The following is a 26,491-nucleotide window of genomic DNA, read 5'->3' on the forward strand; positions in this document are numbered from 1 at the left end:
CGGAGGGCGCCGCTGCCGCCCGCCGCCACCCGCCCAAGCGGCGCCCGGCGCTGCCCCGCTGGCGGCCCGGCAAGAAGGAGCAGCAGCAGCAGCCCCGAGGAGGGGGCGGCGGACCCGCCTGGCCCCCGCCGCCCGCCGCCGCCCTCGGCCCCGCGCTGCGGTAAGAGCGAGCCCCGACGGCGGAGGGAGGCGGGGAGCGGGGGGCGATGCCCGGGGGTCCCGCGGCCGCGCCGGCGGTAACAGCCGCCCTGAGCAGGCGGAGCCTCCGCGGCCCCAAGCGCGCTCAGGAAGCGTAGCTGGCCTCTAGTAAGAGCCTTTACTCTTCCGCGGCAGCGGACTTGCTCCGCGCTCGTTTTCCCGGGATGCGCGAAAGAAGGGCGAAAAGGGAAAAGGTCTCGGTGGCACTTTGCTCCAGCACCTTCGCTATCTGTTGCTCCCCAGCGCGCTTCAAAGCTGCCCGTGAGCGGTGCCCATGTCACGCACGCTGCCTTACAAGGCGCCCGTGGAGGGGGCGGGAGGTCGCCGAGCGCTGCTGGCAGCCCGGGGCGGCTCAGGGAGGCTGGCTGCAGGCGGCTGGGCGGCAGAGCCTCTGCACCTGGAGGCAGTTCTCGGCAGGCTGTGGCAAACGTGAGGCTGCAGCAAGGACTGATTCAACACGATACTGCTCGGGTCTGAGACCCGGGCAAGGAGAGGGTGTCAGCGCTGCCTGGATTGAAGAAGACTCGTTGTAAATTAGTGATCTCTGCGTGGTCCGGATTGAGAAGTGTGTTATGTTCGATAAGAGTGGGGCTGTATGACAGTCATACAGGGCTTGCTTGACTGCTGAACTACAGTCTAGCGAAGCTTGTGTTTGGTATCGGAATGTACTGTTGAAAACTTTTGACAGCAACATCTCATATAGAAACCCATGTGAGCTCATGCTTACTCATGAGTAGGAAAAGTAATACGAAGTCTGCTTTTCAGAGCTATTGAACCAGGAAATGGTGTGTTTTACAGTGGTATTGAGTAGGTAATGCTGCAGGTGACCTCCACCAGGAACAGAAACGGCTTCCCCTCTTCTGCTTTCCAAAAAACAGATGGAACAGGAAGCATAGTGCTCTGTAATTGTCATAGGATTACAGCGTAGTTTAGGCTGGAAGGGACCCCAGCTGGGCTCTAGTCCAGCCTTGTACTCAGAGCAGGGTCAGGTCTGAGATCTCACCAGGTTACTCAGGCTTTATCGAGTTGGGTTTTGAAAACTTCCAGGAATGAAGACTGCGTAGCCTCTCTGAGCAACTTGCTCCCTGCCTGATCATCCTCTCGTGAGAAGGTTTCTCCTTGTGTGAAAGAGGACCATCTCTTGTTTCAATTTCTGCCCTTATGCCTTGTCATGCACTGCTGAAGAGCCTCTTGGATCTTCTTGGTTACGCCCTGCAAAGGTGCCGGGGGCTGCTGTGAGCCCCCCGAAGCCATCTCTTCCCTCAGGTTTGACCAAGCTGCTGCCCTCGAACAGCTGGGTCACCCCAGTTTATCAATGTTTGTTTTCTGTTGAAGGGGCCCAAAACTGAATGGAATATTCTAGATGTGCTAAACGAATGCTGAGAAATGGAGGTTAAGTTCTTCCTCTATTGCTAGTTCCGTTTTCTTCCAGATACCTTGCTCCGTCTACTGCGCCAAACCAAAGCAGAAACACTGTGTGGGATTTGGGGCTTGAAATAATTGGAGGATGTTTTTGCTGCATAAAGTTACCAAGTTCTGTACATAAAATATAAATGAAACCTAATACCTGCAAGGCTTTTGAATTGATAGCTTTGTAATTTGTTTGAAAACACAGGGTTTTTTGCTTTCTGTTCAGGGAACTAAACCTTCTAGTATTGATACAATATGTGCCTTCAGCACATAGAAATACACATTTATGTTAACATCATTAACCACAATTGGTCATCTTAGGACAGCACAAACGTTCTTGTTCGTGTAGCTTTCTACCATCGTGTGTGTTTGTTTTAAATGGAATGAACAAAGCCTTTAATGCACAGCCTGAAAAATTCAGTGCAATTTTTTAAGGTTGAGGATTATGGTATTTTTTCTCAAAATATATTGTTTGAAGTATTTTATTTTTAGTAGGCTAAATGATGGGCCATGAGACATGATCAGAAGAATGCTGTGTAGACCGTACAAAAGTATACTTTAAACAGCAATGATTTTCAAAATTTGGGGTGCTTAATAAATAGTCGCATTTTGCTATGAGAGAGACATAGTTTGGCACACAGCTAGCATGAAAGCTGGCTTTTTGAAGATACCTATTTAAATGATAGTCCAGTTTAAAAACAAAATATCTCAGTAGCTGTTTTGCTGTTCTTATGCTATTATTTTTTTTTTTTAGGTAGGCAAAACTTTTCATTGCTGTTAGATTACTCATCTTGAAGAGCAGTGGCCAATATAGCATAAAAAATGTGTCACCATCATCATCTAAAATACCAAAGAAGCAGCACAGCTCCTTTAAACTTGAGGCTGCAAGTGTGCACTCTTGTCCTCAGCGAAGTGTTTGTGTTGTACTACCTTTGTTCTTGGGTGTCTGAGGTTAAATCAGGAAAGCCAGATGAACTCCACTGGACCCTTTCTCCCGCAAAAGTTCCTAGAGTCTCTTTTCCACAGATAAGCGATGCAGACTGGAGCCTTTAAACAGAAGAAGCTGCAGCGAAAGAAAAAAAATCAAAGGAAAGATGGTGTCACAGTGTCTTAGAAAACTGCACCGTCCTAAGATACCAAATTTTACTTGGTCCTTTGGAAGTTCCATCCCTACAGAGTTGTCATGTCTTGGACATTGAATAATCTGCACCCATCGGCGGCTTTACAAAGGGAGATGATGACTTTGATTTGAACTTTGAAGCAGGAACTTGGCTACAGGGCAACGAAGGAAATTGTATATCTTTGGGGTGTGAGCGTTTAGCAGTTTTTCCCACAGTGTACTACACTATGAATTGGGAGCTTTGGGTACTTGAAGGCTCAAGACCGGGCAAGTTACTACAGTCCAGTTATGAATTGGCTGAGCCACAAATCACAGTAGCTAGATTGTTGCCTGAAATGTGTCAATGTAATCGCCGTCAAAAAAGAAGATATTTTTGCTCCTTATTACTTCCTCGTTTCACTGGTAATTGTCAGTCTTGGTACTGAGAATGCTAGGACTGCTACCATCAGCAATACCACTTCTTGTTTGTATTATTTTCCTTTCCTCGATTAAGTTTAGTTGAGTTCATCCTCAGCAAACTCTTGAAGGTGAAGAAACCTATATGACTGTTACTCTGTAGTCATTTGGCATGGATATAAAAATGAATTGGGGTAATAACATAAAAATGAGCAAAAAAAATGAGCAAAGGGAAAGTTGATGTTAGCCTACGTCCAGTGCTAGTTAGACTGTAGGATGATTAGACCTTACCTCAGAGAGGAACACACACATACGGGAGATATACGAAGAAATGCTGTTTTGAAAGGAGGAGTGGTGAGACGAAATCTGATACCGCTTCCCTACTTCCATATTGTCTGAGTTACTCCGACTTCTCTGTCGGAAGAGGTCTGGGAATCATGCTTCACAGCCCTTAAGTTTTGATGAAAGATTAAGAACAAACGTTTCACCATGTTAAAAAAATAAGCTAAAAAATAACAGAACATTAGTCAATTGTTTGACGAGAAAAAAGAAAGCAAAAGAAAGAAAATACACTCAGCTGCATTAAATAGTAAAGTAATAATCCTCAATTCAGCATACTGAATCAGTACACTGAATTGCGGGATCTGATCAGTGTTGATAAATATCTGAAGGGAGGGTGTAAAGAAGATGGAGCTAGGCTTTTCTTAGTGGTGCCCAGTGGCAGGACAACCGGCAGCGGGCACATGCTGAAACCCAGGAAATTCCACTTGAACACAAGGGAACGCTTCTTCACTGTGAGGGTGAGTAAACACTGGACCAGGTTGCCCAAAGAGGTGGTTGAGTCTCAGCCCTCAGAGATACTCAAAACCCAACTGGACGTGGTCCTGGGCAACTTGCTGTAGGTGATTTTCTTTTATAAAAGAAAGTAAGTTCTGTTACACTATCGTGATCGAATAATTACATGCAAAGCATTTTTGCTCAAATTTTTAATCTGTACTGTTACCTAATAAGGAAATAGGGGCTTACTAGACTAATCGATGCCTAGAAACAAGACTAAGAGAGGTTGCATGCTTAATGCATGTTTATTCGTTTGTTTGCGTTCATAAGAAGTGAAAAATACCATCTTGTGAAAACCTGTGTAACGACATCTCTGCCATGTCAGTAGTAAGTAATAAGTCATTCTGGAATGAGTTTGATACAGGCTGCTGTTTCTGTGCTTCTGAGTTAGCAGTTGTGGTGGCTCTGAAAGCACCAGCGTAAAGAAAAATGCTCTCCTTTTCAGTTTGTCACTTAAAAACAAATTTTTTTAGAATCCGAACCAATAAGACTGATAATGCTTTCCTGGCTGTCTTGCTTGGATGTCTGTGAAAGATTAGATCCTGGTAGAAAAGAGTGGGATCTCGTTCCTAACTTCTGTGTTTCAAGACAGTTGCTGACTTTGCTTTTTCTTGTGTTTTTCCTTAAATATAGAAAAACTTATCTTAAAATCAGAAAATAAAAGGAATCAACAGATATGCCATTCACAAATCCAAGAATTCTCCTTAGTTTTTGGCTGCTTCTACCTTCTCTGTGTGTTTATTTGGGGAGGGGGGAGGAGGGTATACGCTACTGTATTGCGGTGAATCTGATTCATCGGAGTGTTGAGTACCACAGAGGTGGTGGGAACGCTGTCCTGAATAGGTGTAAGGCTATAAAAATAAAGTGTATTCTGGGAAGTCAGGTTCTCGTTTTCTCAAACTAGGTGCCAGTTTTGACACTTCTGATTTTCACGTATGTTTCAGATCCGCGCTTTGAACATTGAGCTAAATAAAAATGCAAAGGTGTTCTAATTTTAATGAGAGCAAAAATACCATTGTGAAAACTACCCAGGAAAGTTAACAGAGCAAATGTCCATATTGAATGCCAGGTACACGCAGCTGGCACTTAATGCATGGAGTATTAAAACCAATATTAAATATTGAATGCATAGCTATTCAGTGAGTACCATCTGTCTTACAAGTGAAAAAAAGTAGGAGATTTCAGTCTTTATACTTTCTCAACACTGCTGTCTCATATCCTCTTGCAATTTGTCGTGGTCCCTTGTTGTTACAACCCTCTGTCCCTCTGTCCCTTCCTTTTCATCCTGTTGAGATTTGCATCAAGCAATTTAGCCTTCATTCTCTAGTGGTTTTCTGCTTGCATCGAGAATACAGAAGAGTGATACTTTATTGTACTTGTGATGGCCTGAAGACATAAGCAGGATGATGTTTGTACGTAGCAGTAATATTTATAGATCAGCTGGCATAGCTGGAAAAATTAAACAAGCTTTTTGGCATGCAAGAGAAGACCTGAAGAGGGTGATTACTTTCTTCTCTTCACATCCTCTCTTAATTAAGGTTATGGAAATTGTAAATTAAGAGGAAAAACAGTAAGACAACAGTTGTAGGTATTTTCACATGCTAGTAAACAGTGCCTTTGCATAGAGAAAATTATATAATATGAATCAATGTAAAATGAAATAAAAATAAATATGAATAAAACATAAATTAGTTTATTCAGGCAGAAAAAACAGTTCTGTATGAAACCCTGTGTTTTTCTTAAAATGACACTTTGCCTCATTTTTGCTGATCTTAAATACCGTGGGTAAACAGAAGTAGTATCCGTTGTTGAAACGGTGAATATGATTAGTTTGACTACTTCATACACAAATGTAAGGCGGGATCCGTATCCTCTAATTTCAGATACCTACATCTGAACTAGTTCCTCCCCTTGTAATCAAGGAGGGCAAATAGGCATGTCTGGCATGCCATTCATCTCACCCTAAGGTGAGCGTCTAAAACAGGCTGATTGAATTGCACCTTAGAAGTGCCTGGTTTTCCTCATTGACTGTGGAAAGGCTCCTGCAGGTGACTGCTCCGGCATCTGAATGTGGACGGCTGAATTCCCTCCATGTTGCTGGATGCAGGGAGTCCACAGAGTGGTATCTCCACACACACAGAGCAAAGTCAACATGAGTTTGAAAACCTGTATTCTGATTTTTCTTGTGCAACTTTAAGGCACCTTCTTTGCTCGCGAGCAATCTGCTCTTAAAGACTCTTTTTTCCACAGAATTTCTGTCTTGTTCAGTTGATTGTGGTTAAGAGCCCTCATGTTCTTTAGGGGATTGGGGTTGGTCCCTGCTTCTGCGGAGTTTGCTCAGTAAAGCTGGGCAAGTCACAGGAAAACAAACCTTTGTCGGGTGATTGCTCCTTTTTCTTTTTCACTGTGAGGACAAGAAGTTAAGAGAAGACAGGGGAAGCAGGACAGAGGAGAGAGGAGACTACTTGATCCAGAGTCTGATTTGTAGAATTTTAGCCAACGTGACAATGTTTAGTAAAGTTAAAAGCTGCTGAAAATGGAATCTTTATAATGGGAAATATGAGAAACTGTTAACAGTAGGCAGTTCTTCCTTTAGCAGCTTGTGTTTTAAAATACAATAAAAACATGAGGAGCTATTCTATATTTGGAGGTTCCTGTGCAAGGGAAAAACCCCTTCTCATCTTCAGTTTGCAAAACAGACATTACAAAAATTAACAGTTTTGTAATGTAGCTGGTACCTTTGTATACAGTATTTTTATATTAGTCACTTCTTAAACCTAGCAAACTTTCTACTGTACAATTTTTCTTCTCCCGCATGTTTGTTCATGCAGCCACATACGTGGCTAACACAACGTATTATCAAATATTTCATCATTCAATGCTCCCTCAAGACAAGAAGGGAAAAATAGGCAAAGACTGATAAGTAGAAGAGTTTATCCCTTTCCTGTAATGCTCTCTGTAAAAATATTAATTCATTTAAAGAAAATAAATTGTTGTCTTGTCCATGTCCTTCATTCCCAAGTCTGCAAAAGTCCTATTATTTTTCCTTATCCTCACTTTGGAACTGTACTTGAAAATTCTGAGGTGAAAGTGAAGGAATATTGGTTAAAAAACATAGTACTTGTTTTGGTGAGTGAATCGTTTTTTCATCTAGAATTTAGTTATAAAATTAACCAAACTAAATTTTAAAAGAATGCTCTGAACTATGAAAAACTGTAAAACGGACAGGTCTGATGAATTTCCCAAATCCTATGTTTCAGCTAAAGCCCAACACCAGCAGCACAATTGCTGTTTTGGCAAACGAATTCTTTTTTTTTCCATAGGGATACCTTATGTTAATTATAGTAGTTACTGCTGGTGAGTGTGTGGTTTAAAACTGTGCCTCCTCTATTTAAAAAAAAAAAAAAAAAAAAAAAAAAAGCTTCCTTGAAATAATGCTTCAAGTAATGTGGCTTTTTTGAGGTCTGTGTTAATGTATTTACAGGGGTTCCTTGCCTGTGTCTATCCTGGCAGATCAGTAGTTCTTCTACCGTTAGACTAACTCAGTGAGTACTTGGAGAGCTCAAAGCAGAGAGGCCTTAGTGCATGGAACTGGATATCATTCCTAATACACAAGCTTGTTCCATTCAAATCAATGAGGACCTACGCATAAGCCAATAGGCCTCAGGTTATAAGTAGCTAAGCAGAAAAAGTTTAAGATGCATGGCGCAGTGGAAACCATTGTTTTCCACCTGTCCCTTCTTCTGTGGTCAGGAGCAGGTGCCACAACACAGTCTTCTGCTCTCAGGCCCCATGTGAAGTCAGAGATGACTTCTAATTAACGATGATGAAAGCAGGTGAGAACCTGTAATATCAGTGGAAGCTTTTGTGTTACCTGTGAGGAGAGGGTGCTTCAGAGGAAGTCAAGTGGTCATATGGTTGTTTCCTGGCAGGAAACTAGCAGAATGCTTTCCTCATTATATGATAAGTGCACAGTAGAATAGGAATAATTTAGGTTGGAAGGAGCCTCTGGAGGTCCTATTGTCCAGCTCTCCACTCAAAGCAGAGCCAGCTTCAAAGTTAGATCCAGCTGTGAAGTTAGAGCAGGTTGCTCGGGCTTTGTCTAGTTGAGTTTTGAGTATCTGCAAGAATGGAGACTCCGTGACCTCTCTGTGAAGACTGTGAAAAATTTTCCTCGTGTCTAAACAGGATTTATTGGGCTGCAGCTTGTGTGCATTGCCTCTTGCTCTATCCCTGTGTACCTCCGAGGAGAGCTTGGCTCCCCTTATGTAGCTGTAGACGGCAATAAGATCTCCCCTACACTTTCTCTTCTCGAGGCCAAACAAATGCTGCTCTTTCAGGTGCTCCTTGTACCTCATGCCCCAGCCCCTAAGCCTTTTGGTGGCCCTTCCCTGTACTTGCTCCATTTTGTCCACATTTCTCTTTTACCGGAGGTCTGAAAGTGGACACAGCACTCCAGATGTGGTCTCACGTGTGTCAAGCAGAGGGGAGGAATCACTTCTCCCAGTGTGCTGGCCGTGCTCTTATAGAGGCAACACAGATGCAGTTAGCCTTCATCACTGCAAAGGCACGTTGCTGGTAGCGTCTAGTAGTAGAATAATGTGAAAACTGTAGGCTTGCAGGGACTCGGCATCAAGATGTACAAGCTTGTTCTAAGTGACATCATGAACGTGTGGATTTGGTGGGGGGGAGGAGAAGGTCTTTTTTTTTTTTTTTTTTTTTTCTTCTTTGCCTTCCGGAAGGGTTTACTGAGTTGTTTGTTTGCTTTGGTTTCCATCATTTCATCATTTTAATTCCTTGACACTGTCATTTGGGATTTCATGGTGGACATTCCACAACAGCCAATGAGGTACTCTGTGATTAGCAATGCTGAAATGTTTTCCTACACTTGGCTGGGAATACTATGCCATTCATGAATCATTTAATGAGTAACATGTAATTTTTGTGACAAGATGTATATTTAGAATTTTGGAACACTATAAGCACGTTTGGCATAAAACCAAAGCTACGTGATTACTAGCAAAGAGGAGTATATGTTATAGAGCCTTCTCTTTCTATGAAGTAGAACGTTTTGATGATTCACCCTTGACTACTGGTTGCAGATAAAGTACAAATAATTCATAGTGCACGGTGTGTGGTGGGACTCCCCTTAATACTTGCTGGAATTCATCTGCTTCCACTGTTGGAGCATCTTTGTGGCTTTCCTTAGCTATGTGCAAAAGGTGAAGCAATAGGGGAGAAAACAGGAATGGAAGTGAAAGGAAACCTACCTATCCGTGTTACGCTTTTTCTGTTTGAAGAATACTGGGGTACTTAGTGAAGAGCTGGAAGTTACGGAGCTTGTTTTCTCTAAATACATTTAAGAGTAACACTGTAAATTATTCAGAGGAACCACTGAACTAGCAGCCATCATGTTACCTTTGGTGCTAGCTCAGTATTCCTACCCGTACGGACTGGGTCGCGAGAAGCAGTCTAGGTGCAGGTTTACGCATGTTCAGTCTTCCTGCGTTAGAAGTTGTCTAGGAGCAAGGTACTTTCGGTTTGGAAGCGATGCAGATGTGTTAGTATGGTTCTGTCCTTGCGCTGTTACCTCCTGTTGAGAGGCAGGTTAATGACTGATTCACTGATTGACTGATTTTTACAGCGCTGAAATGGACAACTGTCTGGACGTGGCACCATGCAAACGTTATTACATGGCTGCCAAACCAGAGTTGCTTTTTACCTGGCTGACATATGCTCAGGGTAGATTGAACGTACATCTCTCTGACCCCCTGAGTTAACTTCATGAGACTCTTAGGATTTGAGGCGGGATTCCTTTACTTATTAAATGGGAGGCAACCCTGTTTGTCTTCAGTTCAGATAATAATAAATGTTTTTCTCACACCTTTTGTCTGTCTTGTTAGTTTACTTAGTAGCCTCTCCCAGGCTGTGGTGGTTTGGGTTGTGTGTTTTATCAGGTGTCTAGAATAATGGAGTCTGATTTTGACTATGGCTTCTGTAATCAAATAGTGAACAAGAGCACAAAAGACAAAAAAAAGTTGGCACCTTTCAAAGGCTCTAAACGAACACGTATCATTTGAAATTTGAGCATGGAATTCATCAGGCTTCATAAGCCTTGTATGACTTAAGGGTGTGTATGAGATGAGGAAGAAAAAAAAAAAAGAGAAGAGGCTGATAGGCCTGTAGAAGGTCCACAGGGCTGTACTTTAAACACAGTACAGATGATAATCCTTCAGAGGAGAAGTCTTTCCACATGAAACCGTCTGCATGGTTCTCGATGGAAAGCTTGATAGCTATTCTTGTCATACATTTGACAGAAACGGAGAATAATCAGTACTTCAGTGAGGCGCTTATCTCCTGTATTTGGGATCAAACCTGCTGATGTTTTCAGGCACATCTTTGCCGCTAAAATTCTGATAAATCTGAATTAGGTAGGTATCTTTTCCCTCTGCTGCTCCATGTGTTAGTAAAGTAGAAATCCAAAGGCAGTCTTACTAGTACTATTATTCAGGTGAGTCTGTCTCATTGTTTGCACTATCTTCTGCCATGCATCTGTGGCTTGGAGTGACTGGTAGTTGAATTAACCAGTTCTCTAACAAGACCTAGAAGGTATCTTCTGTACCTGGGACAAGTAGAAATCTGCACTACATACACCCTTCAAGGTAAGGTCGTTTTAACATAGGATTTTTTTGTATTTTATATTAGCTAAATTTATGACTAAGCCAAATTCTGTGGGGGAGAGGTCATGTTTTCACTGTAATTCACCAAGAATGAAAAAAAAAATGGTAGAGAGAAGTCAGTACTCTCTACTGGATCCTTAACAACTAATATAATGGGGGGAAAAAAAAAAAGATCTGCAGCCTAAATGTAGGTTTTTCTGCCAAGATACCTGACTTCTCATCTTGACTTTCAAGTAGTATTTATTAGTGCAAACATACTATGTTTGGATCAAAGTGTAGTTTAGAGAATGTCTAGCATTTATAAACTAAGCTCAAGACAATGAGAGTCTTATCCTGAGTGACTATAACTTGTGTTTCCAGGTGCTAAGGAGGTCTGATAAATCATTAAAAAAAAAAAAAAAGTGAAAAAACAGCACTTCCCTTATAATATAACTGCTTTGGTTGAAATAAATCTAGTCAGATGACAAACACTGCCTTTGTGTTATGCAAAATGTCCTATTTTTCTGTAAATGCTAAATACAATGTGAGAGTAATACTTAAGAGTTGAAACAAAGCAAAAAGTGGCCTCAATTATAAATGTTTATTCATATGTGAGAGGAGTAGTAATTTAGGCCTGAATACTTTTGTAAATGAGCTGCATCCTAAATGACTCTTGTTTAAACTGAATATGTATTTTTGTTTCCGCTTTGTAGTCCTGTGTGACTGTCAGAAGCCGGGCAGGCTGCTCGCGCTGGAAGAATGTCCCATTAGCTGTTAAACCAGTGGGGCAGCATTAGAGGGAATAATAATAGTTCAGGTATTCCAGTGGTGACTGCCTGTCTCACAGTTGCATGGTGCGACTATTGGGGAAGACGCATCTGACACAAGTCTGGCAACTTTAAACTCTCAAATTCTGTGTCTGCATAAGCTCTAGCAAGCTGAATTATTGAGTAGAAGAGTATTTTTGATGATGATATAGCATTGTCTGTTTTAATCAGCTTTTTGTGATGGGAATTAATATTTTAATATTCTGGCGAATTTCTTTTATACAGTATAAAATACAGTTAGTCCATGAGGGGTTTTTACTGCTGGTTTGTTGGAAAAGTTTCTAAATCTCTCCTCAATGCTAGCTGTCTCTTTTCTTTGTCTGCTTTGTCTTTCTAGGTTTCTTTATCAGTTATTTGCTTTGCAATTGTTTTTATTTTTTGTGATTTTCCTAAACATGATCAGGGCAAATTCTTTGTTATCACTGCAGTGGTAAGAGACTAACTTGCCAAACTTTGCACTTCTTTTTAAAAAAAAAAAAAAAAATAGTAAAACTCTGTGTACTTGTTTGGACGCGTCTAATCTCTTCTACGATCAGAGTTGTGTGTCAGACTTTGGTGTATTTCCTTGGTGTACTTCTGCTAAACAGTGATTTTTCCCCCCCTGTGCTGTTATCTGCAAAAGTAGTGCTTTTCTTGCATCCAAGTCCTTTATGCTCCAAAGACTCCACATTTTGATAATTTGTTTGTGGTTCATAAGATGTTCCCACTGTTCTTTATTATAGTCCATGGAATTTCTTTTCTTCCAATTATGGGTTGAATATGCTTTTTAAGTTGAAGTTGAACCTTCCTATCATTACCCTGGGACAATTGCTGAAATAATGAATTATACTCAGATATTCATTTCTTTCCACGATTAAAAGTATCAGTTCTGACTTTGCTTCATAGCAAAGTTGTTCAAGTTTAACATAGTTTTTTCAGTTGTGCCTCTCTGTAACTAAGACAGATGGATTTATCTTTCATCAGTAATATTGCTTATGTTTTAACACTTCTTCTTGATGTGATAATTCCCAGACTGTCCACTAGATAATCTCTTTCTCTTGTAATTTTGAAAATGGTTTTGTCCGCCTCCAGAGTGCTCTCCATTTGACAGCCTATCCAATCAGCATAGGTGTGTAGCATAAGGTATCTTTTGTCTGCAGCTACCTGTTTTCATCTGAATGTGTACATTTTGGTTTGCTGCATTTCCCTCACTAGCAGGATGTCCGTGACACTTGGAAGATGATTATAAATGCATTTTGCTGCTTATTACAAATTAAGTGTCCGTGTCATCTAATGAAGCAGGTGTGACTGGCCACGTGCTGGCAATTAGCAGGCCATGATCTATTTCAAAATCATGTGCTTACTTTTTTACTTTCCAAAGTAATCACAGTGTGATTCTTCAAGGGCAGATTTTGTTGTTTAGGGGTTTTTTTTGGCAGGGGAGGGAAAGGGGGGAATTCAGTGATTTGTCATCTCTGGTAATTGAGCCATTCCTACCTTTAAAGAAAGTTTTGAAACCTTCTCCATATCTTACTTCGTAGGAAGAACACCTGCAATTGCTTTATCTCTTCAGTCATGTGTTTTACATATTTCTGAGGCAGCACAGCTTCCAGCTCTCCATTTGAACTTTCTGTGGGCATATTCATGTCTCTTACTAAATTGTAGTATTGTGTTAGTAGTATTGTGTTAGTGTATCATTTGTCTTTAATAAAGCCTTCTCTGTATTTGATGATTGGATGCCCACACGTAGACTGAACCACTCATAAACCACACTGAATCATTTCTTAATCCTAAACTTTATTTTTAATGTGAAGAGTGTCAGGGAAAAGGACAGTGAAATAAAGGATGGTGACTGTCATGAACTTAAAGATTAGCTAAGTAGATACTGGGATGTCAACAGACTTATTTGATTCAGCAGTTCTTATATCTTCTCTGGATTGCCCTTGCTTGCCTCTATTTTCCTTGTAACTTTAACCTGCAAACACGAAAACTTTGAAAACCTTTTTTATTATTTTGTCTGCTGAACTTTAGGGTCAAGTTTTTGCATGAGATGTTAGAAGTCAGCCTAAAAGAGAGAAACAATTACCCTTACAAAAAGGATCTGGTAGAACTTTTTATTTCTCTGCATATATATTCTAAGTTGACCATTTTGGTCTGCAGGCATGTTCTCTTTTGGTCAGTAGTCCTCACGGGCGTTCAGCTGTGAATGTGAGTGTGCTCAACATAGGGACTTTTGGATTTAATGGTGTCCATAGGGGGCTCGTGTTCTGCTGCTGCGACATCTTAGAGAGGAATAAAAGGGCTAGATGTCTTGGTGTATTTCAGTCACTTCTCAGCCTTAGTGCAAGCTTATTGTTGTCAGGAAGCTTTTATCTTCAAATTTCAGTAGTTCTTATAAGCCTGGGCCCATTGATTTACATCCTTTGTCACAGATTTCAGAGCTGAAGAAGGAAACATGGACAAATGTGGCAGTGATCAGGGGCATCTGGAGGAGCAGCGAGCACCTCCCCGAACTGGAAGTGTGAATGTTTTCCAGCAGTGCTCATGCAACTTCTGATGTCAGTGACCTGCTTCTAAAATATTGGGTGAGGAATTGGTGCTCTGGTACTGCTGGTGACTTCTGCTTCTCTCCCAGGTCTAATCACAGACAACTGATAGTAAAGAAACAGTTCTGACACTGCTCCACAGTGTGGTACCATGTTATCAGATACTTTTCTGCAGTTTGACATTCAGCACCAGTGTTAGCACGTCCCAGGATGCCAGGGTATAGTCTGACAATGAACCCAGGATATTTCAAGGCATCTGAGCAGCAGGTAACACTGACTAATGCTCCAGGAACTTAAAATTGGTTGCTGAGGGCATGCAGTTCCCGTGATGTCCCTGCTGCTGTTGGCACCAAGGCTGTCTCTCTAGAGGAAGGGTGTTCCCTTTCTCTATGACTCCTCATCATTTGCTGGGATCTAGGAGGATGTGTTGGGTGAGGATCATTCTGCAACAATCCTGTTTCTTATCCTGTTTTCCCAAGCATTTATAATTAGCCTGGGACTTTGTCTCTGATGTAGTCCAGTTAGACCTTGTAAAGTCAAGTCAGACCTTTCCTGTCAGTACTGGAGAACAGGCTCAAAAAGTCACCCAGATGGGAGTGTACCTTCTGTGTGTTCCCATAGGAAGGTCAGTGTCTACAGATGCTGAAGTGGTGCCGTATCACTCCTAGTTTCCAACTCTCTGGCTGTAAATATTCTCTATCATTGCCAATGTCAGTGGGTCCTGGAAAGAAAAGGTGATTCCTGAGATAGACTGATGGCTGAAGGGTCGCTCGTTCTGCCACATCTGGAGTACTGTGTCCAATCCTAGGCTCCCCAGTGCAAGAAAGACATGCTATACTGGAGCGAGTGCAGCAAAGGGCCACAAGGATGATTAAGGGACTGGAGCATCTCCCCTGTGAGGAAAGGCTGAGAGAGCTGGGCCTGTTCAGCCTAGAGAAGAGAAGCCTGAGAGGGGATCTGATCAATGTGTGTAAGTACCTGAAGGGAGGGTGTCAAGAGGATGGGACCAGACTCTTCTCAGTGGTGCCCAGCGATAGCACAAGAGGCATTGGGCACAAACTGAAACCCAGGAAGTTCCACTTGAACACAAGAAAAGCCTTCTTCACTGTAAGAATGGTTGAACACTGGAGCAGGTTGTCCAGAGAGGTGGTGGAATCTCCATCCTTGGAGATATTCAAACCCAACTGGACACACTCTGGGCAATGTGCTCTAGGTGACCCTGCTTGCGCAGAGGGGTTGAACTAGATGATCTCCAATCCCAGCCATTCTGTGATTCTGTAACTGGGCAACATTGTCCACCACAAATGCCCTGAATCCAGGCAGAAGTGGTCCCCAGGAAAAGAAGATGTTCCTAAGACAATTGTACAATTCACAGATCCTGTTCCTGGCTCATTTCTCAAGGTGAAGTGATTGCCTATAGATGAGTGCCCTACAAGTGAGTAGATTTCAGCGCGTCAAGGTCTAAGATGTGATGGAGGTGGCAACATAGCATCAGATCAAAAAGATAGCCAGTATTGTTGGGTGTTCAACAAATAGCCTTTGGAAAAGTATCTTTGCCTATAAACAAATGAATTCTGGATTTGCCAGACTGACTGAGGCTGCCAGGATTCCTGAAGTAGCGCCTCCAGCATTGTCAAAAAATGTATTTATCCTAGATTTTAAGAGTTCTGAAGGACAGTTTTAGAGTTTCACATTCATAAAACATTACATGGTTTCTCAGAGCCTCCAGATTTGATGGTATATTCAGTGAAGCTGTCCTTCAGGTCTCTGTTCTCCTAGTTCCCACCTCTGAGCTGACTGAATTATTCATGTTGGAGCATGCCTATCCTAGACAATCAGTAAAAGAGGAAAGGAATTTTTAAAGCTTATATTATTTAGCTTCCCTGAAGATACATTATCCATAAGCACCTCTTTCTACAGATAAAGCAACATGGGATTTCATACTCATGAGGAAACTGAAATTTTGGGGCATGCTCTGCCCTTCATGACCTTGGTGCAAAGAATATTAAGGTAGGAACAAAGAATGTCAAATGCATAGGAACTACTGCAACCAAGGTCATCAAGTTCAAGTACATATAGTGTGTGCACTTGTACTGGAGCGTGAATATACTGATTTAACTCTGGTAGCTATTTTTTCTATATGGAAGAATCACTGTGACAGACAGTGTTGTTTTATATATGTTAAAAACCCATGCAAAATCATCAATGAAGGAATCACCAAATTACTCAAGGAAATTTAAGGTTGATTTAAAAAAAACCCAACAACAACGGGAAAGAACACAAGACATTGCATTTTGACAGCTCTTCAAATGAACTGCCTGGGGTGAACATGGAGTCAAATGCTGTTGCTTAGGCTTAGAAAAGTCCTAGGCAATTTTTACAAATTAGAACATTTGTAGTTAGTAACCCCTGAAGTCTAGGATTTACTTTTTCTTATTGTAAGTTACTATGATTGCATAGCAGAGACAGGAAAGACTATTTTTCCCAGTACTAGACAGGAAAGACTATTTTTCCCAGTACTTACTCCGTTTCATAACTGTCTAGAGGAAATTTCTGCCTCCCCCCCCGCCTGTTATTTATGAAGTAAATTGAATATGGTCTTTTTAATGTTTTAATGAAATAGCTTTGCTCATCTAATATTAATTATTTCACTCCTTGTGACTTTTTCTGATGTAACTTTCCTTTGTTCCTTGTATCTGTAAACTCACATTTCTGAAAGCTTTGTGGTGAACTTAATCTGTTCTTGTTTGTTAATCCACAGAAATGTGTTCAAACAAAGAACTGGACGTGCTTTGCCATAAGGTCACATATTCCCTGTTGTCCTGCACCATTACTTAGCTAGTAATGAATGAAGTGCTTTCATTGACACCTGTTATCCTGGAGGTTACTAGCAATGCCACCAGGTTTGGGTGACTGTCACTAATGTCCTGTGATCTTGATCCGAAAGACCATAGAGGTCTGAATGTTGTATGTGTGTTGTATGACTCCCCGGAGCTTGCTCCCATACTATTGGCTGGCTTTGATGTTCACACCTACGGCTGATACCTCTCGCCACAGGTCTTCCCGTCATACCTTGGGTCTTTGTGCTGAAATATCTGATAAAGCAACTGCTGCTCTGAAACTGTTATGATAATTGCAAATGTTTCACCATAATTGTGTCTCCTCCCTGTCCACTTACTGGACGTACATGCACACTTTTTGGGACAGGACCTACCGCAGCAAGACTCTGGAGATTCACAATGTAATTCCAATGCAAACTGTACTAATTTCACCTGTTATACCCCCTTTTTCTTGTTTTTAGTGCTGTTTACTTGTTTTCATTGCTTAATATTTGGGTCTGAGTTTTTATATGGAGCCTGCTTAGCATATATGCAACAGAAAATAACCAATGGCAAAAGCTTGAATCAGTACAGGCGATTTTTTTAAATTTAAACTAATTCATTTTTCCTAAAACTACTCTCCACTTCCTCCAAGAGTAAGAAATACACAGATAAAAAAATGATTTGAAGAGACCTTCCTCTGTTCATAGTTCATTCTCACCCTCTTTTCTCATCTTTCATACTTGCAAAAGTGTTTCACTTCATCCACCGTGATTTCCATATGTTTCGTATGTCTGGAACGGTCCTTTGTTTTCATCTGCCAAAAAATCTCATCTCTCTTAGTCCCTTCACAAATGTGCTAATTTTGGTTAGCTGTCCACCCGTCCTTTTATGCTGCTCCACTATCCTTTAATCTAGACCAAATTACAATTTAATAATGAAGGTGAGGGTTGAGGAGGAGAGGCAATTCTCGTTCAAACATAACTATTCAGTCATCCTGCACCTTCTGTTATTGTGGTCTACAGTTCAGGTCTTTCAGGGTGCTTGTTTGTTTTCTTATACTTGTGTACAGAGTGAGGCGCAGAAATATCACCGTACACAGCTTACAAAAACAAAGGTGAACTGAAGCTTTTCTTTAATGAAAACTGGATGCCTTTTTACTGGGCACTGGCAGAGCCTTTTTAACAAAAGTATTTTTAGAAGTGTCTGCCAAGGTTTCTGTAGCAAAACGGCTTTTGGAGCCAGCTCTTGAATATTTACATAGTAAAGCATTAAAAGAGAATTACTGAAGACATAGAATTAGGCTGAAAACAACACAAAGGGTAAAATAAAATCAATTTGTTTTGCACTTTTTCTTCCTGTATTTATCTGTTAGTTGAGGGCTCCCATCTTTTCTTCTGCATCACTGACACTAACCACTTTTATTAACTTGTATTATGCCAGTTGACGTATACGGGTGTTTGCCTATACTATTTCACCTGTTATATTAGGAGATTGATACTGCATGTTAGCCTATCACATGACTTCTGACTGAACATTGGTACTAGGAAGATATACGGTATTTGGGGTAATACTTAAATTATTCAGGCCTATGTGGTAAGTAAATAAACTTTTCGTGAAAGAGCAGGTCTGATAGTGAGTTGAGTATGTCAAATGCAGTCTGTTAACTGTAGATTTTTGTGCTGAATTTGTAAAGCTTGATAAGGATAAGTGTTTATTGCCTCCGTTTTCGTTAGCTCCTGTGGCACAGCTATAAGGGAGGAGAGTATTAGACATGGTTGTGTAAGTACATTTCGTACAACTAGAGCTTAGCCTAGAGATCTCTTAGCCAGCTATTGTTGTCCTCAAGTTCCTAAAAACGTCTACTGCACTTGTTAGTGAGACTGAGTTACTAAAATGATGTTGGACTAGCTTTAATTAGTGAAACTAAGACTTCAGTGTCTTGTTTCTGTAGCTACTGTTTTTCCTATTAATTAGTGGAAATAATAATAGAAAAGGATATGTTTCTTTTACTTTTTTTATGTGTCAGATTTGTAATAGGAGACATACAGACCAGCCTGCAGTGCTACCTTTTCATGGAAACATAGCCCAAACCAAGTCTTTTGGAAGGATCATTTGTTTATGTTGTTATGAAGCAAAACATATGTATATGTTTTGCTTCAGCAAAATCATGTAATTTTATTTTGAAATCTGTAATTTATCCACTTAAAAAATTTTTAACAAAATGATCTATTTTGAAAATAAGTTTTAAATACTTAGCAATTAATTGTCATCTTTAGATGCCTCCTCCTCTCCACTTATTATGAGGTGATAAGTATTATCTAATATGAAGAAAGACAAAAACCAAGTTCTATATAATAGATAATAAAGTATCTCTTGACAGAGATTTCAAATTCGGTATCTTTGCAGGGAGAAACTTTGCAGCCCTGAAGTTCTGCGGCCGAGATAACTGTGTTTTAAAATGCATGTTCTGCTGTACATAGCAGCTTAGATATAAAGCCTAGAACAGACTTTCAGAACGCTTGAAGGTCTGAGTTTGGAGATTGCTTCCAAAGATTTTGAAATTGTCATTTGTTTCGCTGTGTATGTAATAAAATAAAAACGTCAACTTTTTTTTCCCCTTGCATAACCAAATAGCGGAATGTAGATTACTTTAGTACTTTGTTCTTGCTGTCTTTTGGAGATTGATTACGCAGGGTTCTGAAAAAAAGGATCTATAGCTTCTTCTTTTGGGGGAAGGCTTTTTGAGGAAGGAGGGGCTATGTTACACTTTTAAAAATCATCAAGACAAAATACTCTTCAGTCTAAAACCTAGCACCAAAAATGTTTTGCCTCAAAATCCTGAGGACTTATCTGTGGGAGATTCTAATTTCTTTGTCCCTTTTGAGGGAGTTGCCCCATCTGGGTCACAAATGACAAGATAAATGCCTAGTTCAACTGGCTCTAGCCCTTAGAGGGTTGAAAGTAGGCAAATAGAGAAATTGCAATGGAAGGTTATGGCAGGTAACTACAGAGCTGCTGGCAGATGACTTTGTAGGAAGCCATTGTAAACAGGACATTCTAGATGACTTAAGAGAAGTCTGTCTTTGAACTGGCTCCAGAGCGACTTGTATTTCATGTGTGAAGTCCAAGACTCGTAGTGCCTCTGTACCAAATGATGCTTTAGGATAAAGTTTAATGTGTGAACTATTTTAAAATTAAAATGCAATTGAAATTGTAGTAGAATTATTTTGCATGATTTGAGATGTTTACTTAATTACTCTTTGACCTCAGCTGTAAATTACATATCTTGCGTTACCTAAGACCTAAGTCCAAACTGAGCTATCTGACTTACTGAGCTAGTAGGATGGTAGAAAATCCTTTGTTTCCAAAGGAACACCCAAAACCTTGTCATGCTGTGCCTTTATTTGCTTCTAAATGGCCACTTGATCTTTTTATGACTACAAGCTTTCAGGAGGGTGCGTACTGAAAGTACATGGAGTGTTGGAGTCATTGACTGTCACCTCGGCCCATGCCAAAATAATTGATTTCTTGATGACAGAGAGCTGAGGCAGGTCACTTACAGAGACACGTAAATGACTTCCTCCAGGAAACGCCCCAGAGGTTACTCCTGCTAGGTACAGACCAGGGCAGGAAGATAGGTTAGAGCTGTGTAATGGTATAGCTGCAGGCTAGTAAGAACAAGTTCACTCCCTTAAGTCTTTCTTCTCAATACAACTTCAGACACAACTGTAGTAATCTTGTAATTTTGTACAAGACAACTCTAATCAAAGTTAAGCAGGGCTATATCTACATTTGCTTGTCGTGTAGAGAGGGAGCTTTTAGTGGTGATGGATTTGACCCAATCAGAAGAGTAGCTGTGGTGGAAAGTTAACGTTTTGGTGGACAAATCAAACATGTTTTCACTCAAAACGGGAAGTACGTTAAGATAGCTACGTCTGCTCTGGCTATGTGTTAAATCTAAGAGACGAGATGCAGATATTTCTTTCATAAGCATGGTTACAGGTCAGTATAAGAGAGAGAAATAAAAAGGTTGTCTTAATCAACTTCCTCAAAGTTAAAAACTTGCTGTCTTAGTTTTTTCTTTGGATTTTTTTTCCCCCTGAGATAATTATAAGAGCATGACAAGGAATCTCTGCTTGCTTTCTTGTGTTCCGAACCGCTTGGCAGGCTTCATCCCAGACATTTAATATTAACCTGAAGGTGTTTCCTGCTCAGGAGATATTTGAGCATCCTAGGATGAAGAAGCACTGGAGCCAGAAGATGAGCTGTTCATAACCAATAGTTGAAGGCCTTGTAGTGTAGTAATGCAGCAGAGAGATGTTAATAAGCAGCGTGGAAGTAAGCGTAACAAAATTGTAGCAAAATGTTCATTATTTTAAATGACAAAATGTTACACAACATAAAATGGGCTCTCAGTGTGCTGGTTAAATAAATATTTCTAATTTGTCTGCATCTCCTTTCCCAGCATCCTCTCATTCTCATTTCTCATTTTCCCCTCTCTTCTGTTTTTCATATCCTTTCCTTTACCTTCCCTCAGTGCCTGAAAGATCACTTTTGATTACTGTGGAGAAGAAAAGGAGGTGAAAGAGGGGAGCGGTAAATGGGTTTGACAAGTTGCAAAAATGCTGTCAGAAGACAACCTCCCGTTCCTTGAAAGATGAAGCAGAAGAGCCTCTGAAAGTCTATGACCTTCTGGCTCTGTAGAGGTAGATGCAGAGATCTGGGTAGGCTGCCTTGCAGCGAGCTCGCACCCGGGGGAATCCTGACGTCTGCTTTGACTTACTCTGTAAGTTCATCCTTGCTAAAAAGCCAGCATGGCTTCAAAGAAGCACTTCTGAATGTAAGTCAATGCTGTGATGTCCATCTGAGTTGGGAGAAAGCCTGTCTGATGTGGAGGTATGAAGAAAGCCCATCCACATCCATGTACTTATTTTAATGTGTAACTTTGAACAATTTAAATATCGGTATTTGTTGCTCTGAAAAGAAGTCAAGAATGAAGAGCTCTGATGATAATCTGTAGGGCTACAGGATGTACTATGAAATGACAGGCATCTCATTTTGTTGCTGTGCTAGACTTTGGGACAAAACCACTCCTTATGTCTCACCTGTGACCACAAATGATATTTATTGCTTGCGAATAGCCTTGTCGCCTTCGCCATTGTTCTGCTGTTTAAAGGCTTAATAATTTCCTGGATTTTCCCAAACTACTTTTTCTGCTGGACTCATGACTTGAAAAGCTATGTGAAGTATGAAAATAGATGTTTTAAAATATTTTAAAATATTTCTGTGTTAAAGCATTTTACTATTATTTTTATAGACATAGCTCTAAATACACCTATAGCATTAAGACTGTGTGCTCAAAGACATGAAAGTCACAAATCTGGCCCGTTGAACACATTTATAAATTGTCATTGAGTATTGTCATCCTATTCCTTTAAGATACAATTCAAACTTTACTCAGTTGTTCAGTATAGAAACATGCAGACCGTTTGAATGGGACTAATTAGTGGTTTCGCAAACCCAAGTTGCAAAATGCTAGGATTTTTACTAAAATCTCTGCAGGAGCATGTTTTTAGACAAATGAGACAGCCCATGTTGGTATCTTTTGCAGCAAAATTACCATTATTTGAAACCTAAAATTATACAGTCCATTATTAAGTCTGGAAACAACAAAACATCTCACGTTACGTGACCATACCTAAATCTGTCTTAATGATCGTGTATTACTTCTAACTGAATACATTATTTTAATTCAACTTTCCATTCCTAGCATCAAAGAACAGTTGCTTAACCATGATAATGAATTTTCTTTCTACTTAAAGCTCAGCAAAATATTAATGTCCACTTTTCAAAGCTAAATTTCCATGTCTACATTAACAACCAGTGCCTGTATTTATAGTGCCACTTCTTAAACCAAAAAAAAGCTTTTCTGTGGTATGCTTGGAATTGTTTTCTGGATTTCCTAAATGTTTAGACTGCAGATATTCAGCAAAGAAATAAGAAAGTGTTACATTAATGCAATTTGCAATTGCAAATCCCCATTAAATATAAGCCGCTGTTATTTTCTGAGTGAGAGGTGGTTCAATGCTTTCTTGCCAGAAGCCCATGTTTCAGTGAGCGTTAGCATAACTGATGAGAATGTAAAACAGCTGGTGCCACATGGGCTGGTTGTCTTTGTTCTCGACCGTGTTAATTTGGCTCAAGAAGCAAACTCAGTTTAGGAGTTTAGGCCTTTACTGTAATTGGAGGGTATGGTTTATGAAGATTGTGATGAACGGATAAATCGATGAGAAGGGTTTATGCAGCACCAGCTGACCCTTGCGCATCCTGCATGCACCTAAGTCGCTTGGCCTCTTCGCCCCCCATTCACGTGGCAGTGCGAACCTGGCTTCTAAGAATTAAGGACTTCATTTGGCCATGCCCAATAAGTTGGACTTTTTCAAACTTTTTCTACTAGTGTGAAGTAGATTATTAGGTGCACACAGCAAGCTTTAAAGAGCAAAGAGCACAACTTTGCTGAATTTTTCCAACTACCGCTTTGAACCAAATGCTAATACCCACATAAAAGAGTAGGGGAAAAGATGGTGCAATTGTGAGTTTGTACATTCAGAAGCATTTTCATATCCCTGAATTTGTAAATACCTTTCTGTATCTCTCGATGTAGTCACAGAAAGGAGCAAAATTATGTGGTATCCTGATATTTCTGTTCACCAGCTCCTGGTGAGTCAATAATGAACAAAGGAAGAAAGGCATCATGTGTTTAAAGAAATGAGTGTTGCTGGCTTTCTGTGTCCTTAGTCAAACTGCTTCATCTTGTTCTTTGAGCTTCTTACTATATAAAATATTTACCTTTGTTAGGCAAGTGAATGTGATGATTATTGTTTAGACAGTGCTTTAAAGCTAGGCCAGAATATAAATATCAAGATTAGCTCTACAGTCAGTAAGAATAAAGTAAGATACTTCAGAGGAGCAAGGTTACAAACGATCTTCAGGGGTGAGGATGGTGGTAGGGTGCTTTTGTTCATTGCCCAGCGAAACTGGAATCTGACCTTGCTCAGGGGTCTTTGGATGCTACTGTAATGTCCGATCTCACTGATTTGTTTAATTAATACACAATATAAAAGTTCACTGTGCATCTTCTCTGTTAAATCTGTCAATTGAATGTCAGATGCTCTCAAAAGTTCTCAATACTTGTACTTACTGACCGTTCAAAGAATCAGGTTTGCACTGGGAGGCTATTTTATACAGATTTCATTTTTCCCCCAAATTACAGCAGAAGAATTACAATGGGAAATTTCAGGGATGCTTTGCAAAGCCAGCTTTTAGTAACAAAATATCCAGCTGTAGCTGTGTCCACGGCGCGGCAGGAGCCGATGGCGATGTCTACAGGCGATTGTGGAAGAAGCGGAGAGGCCAGCACCCGTGGGGCGCGCGGGTGTCGGAGCGATTCTGGCAGGTGCCTGCAGGTGCCACCCAGTGGCCACGCGGCTATAGCAAGTCCTTCTGACTCTTAATATTAAAAGGAAAAGGAAAGTGAGAGTTCAAGGAGGGTGTCCTGCCCTTAATATTGTAGTAATTTCTTGGAAATTATTTTTTATTTTTTTCCGATGTCATGATCACCACATAACGAAAAGGAGCTGTAGCCTTTTCAAATGCAGTAACTGACAAAGTTTGTTAGATGGTCTTTCAATTAAAGAAGAAAGAGCTGCAGTTAATTCAAACTGTTTCCAAGCAATCATATGATAAAATACAGTCCTCCTTTGACACTAGGTTTTAGAAAGGGTATTAGTATGTTCAAGTGTTTTTTTTTTTACCAAAACCAAAGTGTTATTTTTTGAGGTTGTTTTGACATTGTGGGTTTTTTTTTCCATGCAAACAAGAGCTAGAAGTGCAGCTAAAGAAAGATGATTTTCTGTGGTAGGTGTAAACTAAAATTTATCCTGATTGCAATGTTAATATAGAATGATAATCTATGTAGTAGACATAAAAAGGGAAGAAAGTGGCATTGGTGGGAAGACATTTGTGATGCCAGCAAGCTACAACATTAAATCTATTACAGTGATTAAGTTCCTCAATTTAGAGGATCAAGCAACAAAAGAGTGAAACCATGGTGAGCATCTGGCATAGGCCTGAAGAAGATTAAGCTCCATACTACTGTTTGTGAAGATTTTAACTAGCTATATAATGGCTGCATTTCTGGTGCAATTATAAGCTTTATTCACTAAGTTTCCAGATTCAAATGCACCTATTCACAGTTTGAAGTTGCCTGTATTGGGTTTATTTCCAGTCAGTGGAGGTGGTTAAGAAGGTAACTTTACAAATAGTGAAAAAGTGCGATAATTTTTGTGACAAGTGGGCTCTCTTGATTTTGTAAAACAGGAAACAGTCACTTGGAATAAGAAACCAGAGGCTGCTTGCATTCACTGTACTAAAAAAATGGTCACACAGCAACATTGTGAATTCAGGAAAACATGTTTTGAAGGACTAATGAAGGACTAGTATTTCCAATTGCATGCTGTTTGAAGCACAATAAAATCAGAAGCTTGAAACCATTTCATCTCCTGAGCATTTGCTCAGAGCTTCAACAAGCTGCCAAATACAAACAAATATATTTAATATCCTGAAATTAATATATTCTACTGGGAAAGCAGTAAGGCTGAAAAAACAAATACATGTAGGTATAGCAGTGGACAACAAGTATGACAAGTCTGTGATGTTAGAGTGCTTCAGAAAAAGCTCTGTGCGGTCTTAGTCTGCATGTGTAGATGTGTCCTGGAGCAAAGCAAAGAGGTAGTAGACCTCTTCTTTGTGATTTTTGTTATGGTTAGAACCGGAAAATTGCGTCCAATTCTGAGCCCAGCTTTGCTAGAGAGATGTTGTCGGAAGGAAACAGTCATAGAGGAGAACATGGCAATTAACTTTACGAAAGGTAAGATTATGCTAAATAACGACTAAGTGAGAGATTTAGCTAAAGTCTGCAAATATTTAAATTGTGGGAATTTACCGAACAAAGAAAGGAATTATTTAGGCTGACATAGTAAGATAGAATGGAATAACCATAACAAAGGGTACTTTTAGGTCAGGTATTAACCCTGTTATTAAGATGGATGAAAAAATATTCCTAAATAACTGAGCAGGAATAAATCTGCCGTGGCAAGGAGATGTGACCTAAGGTGGTTTAAACAGCCTTTTCTATCTCTAGGATCAAGAAAGGTGGAGGCAGAGAATAAATAAAGTTGATTTGTTTGTGAATCTGAAATGTGGCCATTAGATGGCAGGGCTCTGGTAGGAGAGCGCGTACGCCTTCCTGTGGCTTAGCCAGGCCACGCTCTGGAGGGAAGTGGTAATTTGAGCTGCTCAGTTTTCCTTTAAAAATTTCCTCCCCACACAGCCTGGCATAAAGTCATACAGCAGCTGTGTCCCAGGTGCATATCCTTTCAGCCCACGGGGATGCTCCAGCGTTTAACCACTTCAGAGGCTGCATGAGGAGGCAGGTACAGGAGGTGTTAAGTTATCTCAGGGTAACAAACCACTTCGTACAGGAGCCAGAGTTGGCTGGAGTATGAACAACGCTGTAGGAAGAGAAAAAGCTATAAGCAGGGATTCAAAAACTGTAAAGAGTTGCTGTAAAAACAGGAGCTTGCTGCAAACTGTCCAAGTCCACATACTGGTTTTGCGGAAAAGATGGCAGAAGGAA

General features: G+C 40.5%; 1 protein-coding gene across 1 annotated transcript in view; it reads left to right on the plus strand.

Annotated features, from left to right (window-relative positions):
- Nucleotides 1–77: 77 nt before the first annotated feature.
- The window catches only part of CRYBG1 (crystallin beta-gamma domain containing 1), a 95,301-nt gene continuing 68,887 nt past the window's right edge, over nucleotides 78–26,491 (plus strand). The window contains exon 1 of the mRNA XM_068937937.1: nucleotides 78–160. The gene's annotated coding sequence lies outside the window, so the exon portion shown is untranslated. The remainder of the gene's footprint in view (nucleotides 161–26,491) is intronic.

This window comes from Struthio camelus, chromosome 3, assembly GCF_040807025.1.
Source record: "Struthio camelus isolate bStrCam1 chromosome 3, bStrCam1.hap1, whole genome shotgun sequence".
Lineage (NCBI taxonomy): Eukaryota > Metazoa > Chordata > Aves > Struthioniformes > Struthionidae > Struthio > Struthio camelus.